The sequence below is a fragment of the Lactuca virosa genome, chromosome 2 (assembly GCF_052849685.1).
Source record: "Lactuca virosa cultivar CGN04683 chromosome 2, Lactuca_virosa_CGN04683_v6, whole genome shotgun sequence".
Lineage (NCBI taxonomy): Eukaryota > Viridiplantae > Streptophyta > Magnoliopsida > Asterales > Asteraceae > Lactuca > Lactuca virosa.
In genome coordinates, this window is record NC_136427.1 from 133,681,852 (window position 1) to 133,686,364 (window position 4,513).

Here is a 4,513-nt window from a genome sequence, read left to right on the forward strand (position 1 = left end):
TTTCCCTGACCTTAAGTGGTTCCTAACTAGAGTGAAAACGTTCATTTTTGCAGACTGGTCCGAAAATGTTCTGAAATGATAGACAGTTTTGTAAAAATCACGATAAATTGTAGAAACATCGTATGAACGCGTGCAAGTAGTCCTTAAAAAGAGATAGACCTGAAATATTTGCATGTTGAACAGTTTTGAAATATATGAAGTTGAAGTAGGGCAAAACAGTTAGTGAACAGACCACAACTTTTCTATAGAAAGCTGATTTTTAAGCTTAGATATGTTTTAATGACATAACTTGTATTTTTAGTTTGCAAAGCCTTTAGATCATCCAAATAAGATTTGTTTACTTGTATTCCCCCCCCCCCCCCCCCCCCCCCGGTAAAAACTTGGAAAAACATGAAAATGAAGTGGTATGAACACACCTTGAGTGGATTTCTTAGTGGATAAAGAGATGAAGATGAAGATCCTCAAGCTTAGAACACTTGAAGATGGTTGAAGAACACTTGAAGATGGTATTACCCTATGGATAATAACACATATAAATGTGTGTAAATGTAACAAAACTAGTATGAATGTGTATAGGAACACTAGATTAACAAGGAATGCTTACCAAAAATCCTAGGAACCAACTTGGAGGGATGGGTCTTTGAAAGACTTGAACTTGTTCTTGAGAGTATTATGGAGGAATGAAGAAGATGAAGTGAGAGATAAAGATGAAGAGAGAGGGATATATTCCTATTTAATGTTTTTATTTTATATAAAACCATTTGAATGTATATTAGCCCCGTAAACCAAATGTATTGTTAATACCCCACACCTTGGAAGGAGAACGAAACATTTCATTATAAGGGGTGTGGATACCTTCCTTATCACAACGCGTTTTAAAGCCGTTAGGGCAGTAGATCTCATAAGAACTTTGCAGTTAAGCGTGCCCGGGCGAGAGCAATCCAGGGATGGGTGACCCCCTGGGAAGTTTTCACGCCAGGAGCCCAAAGCGGACAATATTGTGATACGTGCCGGAGGGGGGTGTTACAAATGGTATCAGAGCTGGGGCACGGGTCGATGTGTTCGACGGGGACATCGAACCTTATAATGAGGGTGGAGGTGGGTTGCACCTGATCCTACATCGGCTTGGAAGGAGAACGAAACATTTCATTATAAGGGGTGTGGATACCTTCCTTATCACAACGCGTTTTAAAGTCGTGAAGGCAACAGATCCCATAAGAACTCTGCAGTTAAGGGTGCCGGGGCGAGAGCAATCCAGGGATGGGTGACCCCCCTGGGAAGTTTTCACGCCGGGAGCCCAAACCGGACAATATTGTGATACGTGCCAGAGGGGGTGTTACAAATCACATTGTCGTCAATCTAACATACGATAGATACTAGAACAAGTTATACACACGTAAGTCATATTTAAACAAAAAGGCCTAACAGATCGGCCAACCATTTAAACAAGAAATGTATTATTCCATGATACATAGGGTGTGTCTTCCAGCTCTTTTGTTCCTGAAGATACATACATTCGAAAACAATACGTCAATAATAATGTTGTTGAGCTTTATAGCTTTTGCCTATGTATGTTTTTATAATCAAAAGTGTGTTTAGACTCATGAAATATAAAAGTATAAAAATGCAACATGTTGACCCTTGTAAAATACATACAAGTAAAAATACTTCTGCCTATAGCTTTGAATCCAAGTGTTTTTATAATCAAGAGTGTTTAGACTAATGAATTATAAAAACGTAAGTGTAACATGTTATACCCTTGTAAAACTATACAAGTACAAGAGTTTCGTTTATCTACATAACTTATTAACCTAAGTTATACTTCGATAAAATGTCGTGTTGAGTTAAAGATTTATTTGTTCAAATAAATCAATATTTGACATTTAACCGTTTAAATAAATCATTCTATTTTATTCCTGCATATTCTAGAATGAATTTATGGGTTCTAATGTGAGCCTATAACCAGCACTACTAAATGAGAAAGCCTATGTAGAGCACTATGAATGAAGGTGCCTTAAATATCACTAGCGCATCATCAATGTCGTGTAGTAATAAAAGAAAGAAAAATTACGCCCATTTTGTCTCGTCAGACGGTAGTTGTAGCTAGCAACCACATGCGGGATTGTCGACCCATACAGATCTATACCAACCGCATAGATCTATACCAATAGTTCCAAGTTCCTCATGGATTAACAGTTATAGCACAGAGGGTTGATATTAAGTTTATGTTTGGTGAATGGAGTATTTCTGACTAAAAAGTTCCATATTTATCAAGTCTATGATTTTGTGCACATATTTTAGTCTCAAACTCCTATGATAGTTTTATTGACTAACTAATTCAAAATATTAAAGAAAGAATATCAATCTTTAAAACTTAAGTTATTAAGATTTCTATACTTAGAGTTTTTAAGCTTTAAAATGAATTTGTATCAAAATTTGGACAGCGAATAGCTACGTTTTGAATAAATTCATATTCCAACCAATGTGAAATCAACCAAATCACATAGCTTAAAAACTCAAATATACAAACAAAGCAATTATTAACTGAAAACCCTAATAACTCACTTCTACGAATAAACCCATATTTCAACCAATGTAAAATCACCAAAATCACATAGTTCAAAAAAAAGAAATATACAAACAGCCACTTACTAACCAAAAACCATGATAACTAATTTCTACTATATTTTGTTTTAAATGTCGTTAAATACTATTTATTTCATGAAATAGTGTCCTTAGGTCATATATATATATATATATATATATATATATATATATATATATATATATATATATATATATATATATATATATAACAAGTGTTAAGAACGTATAATGTTCCATTTTTATATAAAAATTCTTATTAATATAATTGGTCATTATTTTATTTAAAAAACCCAAATAAGACATTCATGGAAATTCTTTATATAAAATTAATTTTTATATTAAATCATAACTCTTTAAATAAAAATCATGTTTTCACCATTTTTATACAAATCGTTTATAAAAATACATAAAAAAAATATTTTTGTCATATATTCATGCATTTATACTCTAGACCACATTTCATTTAACCAAAAGCATTTATTTGTTTATTTTCCATAATAAACCTAAATAATCATTCTACATTATCATTTTGTGTCAAACATATGTTTAAAAGCAATTTCATGTCTAAACATATATGGATATGTAAAATATATCATATTGCATAAAAATTTCATAAAAGAAGCATGCGGATATTTTTCGCATGCGGATATTTTTAGGCTTGTTATTTAACTAACCACTTACTTATTAACATATTTTGACTTATTATACACATAATATGTCTTAAACTTTGTTTATGAATCCTAACATGTTTATTTTCATTTTAACATAAATATTAAGTATGTGTAACCCAAAATGACCCAAATAACATGTCAAGAACTTAATCATATAATCATAGCATTGAAATGAGCATAATAGCATCAAACTCTCATTGTAACAAAACAAGTATGTATCTTCCCCCAAAAGTCATAAAAGCTTAAAATTGGGTGATAAAGACTCACTCTCGATGCGTGATTTCAATTTAAGTTCGAGTTTGGTTCGTTTTTGTGAAGCTTGTCGTGAGAAACCGCAATTTACAACAACTCTTGAATTTTGTAACACTCCTGTGACTATTTTGTAACAAGTTAGAATAATGAGACTGTTGTGCTCAATTTTTAGAATCAATAGGGACAGTTTTGGTCAACAAAACCAATGAAAGGGTTGTTTATTAATAACTTATCAAATGGAGGGTTGTTTCGGAATAATTTATACAATGGAGGGGCTGATTTGTTTATATGGTTCAAGCAAACGGGGGATTGGGCTTTGTTTTTTTTCCTTTTCCTGATCGAGAAAAGAAAAGAATGGAAGCAAAAAAATGGGAAGCACCTTCAGTGTTTGATCGATTAGAAGAAGGAAGAAATCTAAAGCAGCAACAGGTGACTCGGTTGTGGCAGATCATTCTCAAAGAAGGGGGGGGGGGGGGGAGGGGGGGGGGGAGGTGAGCACCAACGTGCTTGGTTTGACTGGAGAAGGGAAAAGGACGGCAACAACGAAGTTGTTGTCGATCTCAGTAGGTGTAGCAAGGGGATGCTTAATCAGCTTCTCGGTTGCTTCTCTTTTGTTTTTCGGCAGTGGGTTCCGCAGGAAAGGGATGCGAGAGCTAGTCCGATGGAAGAAAACGAGCAGCGGCAACAACGCAGGTAAGGGGAAGGTGCGAAAGGGGGCTGTTTCCCTCTTGACTGCCGAAAATCTCCACGTGGAGGTTTTCTTGATCAAATCTGAAGAAAAAAGAGAAAAAGAAGGAGCAGATCATCACAACAATTGCAGGGGCGTTTGTGGTTGCTTCGATTGACAGGATAAGAAGAAAGAAAACGGGGGTTGCTACCCTTCTTGGTCTCGCCGGAAAAACAGTTCCACCTCTGGTGGTTCTTGGTAGCGATCGAAAAAGAAGCAGGAAGTGAGGAGGTGTTTAGGATTTATTGATGATCCT

At 34.8% G+C, this 4,513-nt stretch overlaps 1 long non-coding RNA gene across 1 annotated transcript; it reads right to left on the reverse strand.

Moving 5' to 3' along the window:
- Positions 1-413: 413 nt before the first annotated feature.
- LOC145159505 (uncharacterized) lies at positions 414-4,013 on the reverse strand. The gene is made up of 3 exons (XR_013737752.1): positions 3,546-4,013; positions 605-1,500; positions 414-514 (listed from the first exon to the last, which is right to left on the reverse strand). It is a non-coding gene; the product is annotated as an uncharacterized LOC145159505 (long non-coding RNA).
- Positions 4,014-4,513: the final 500 nt, after the last annotated feature.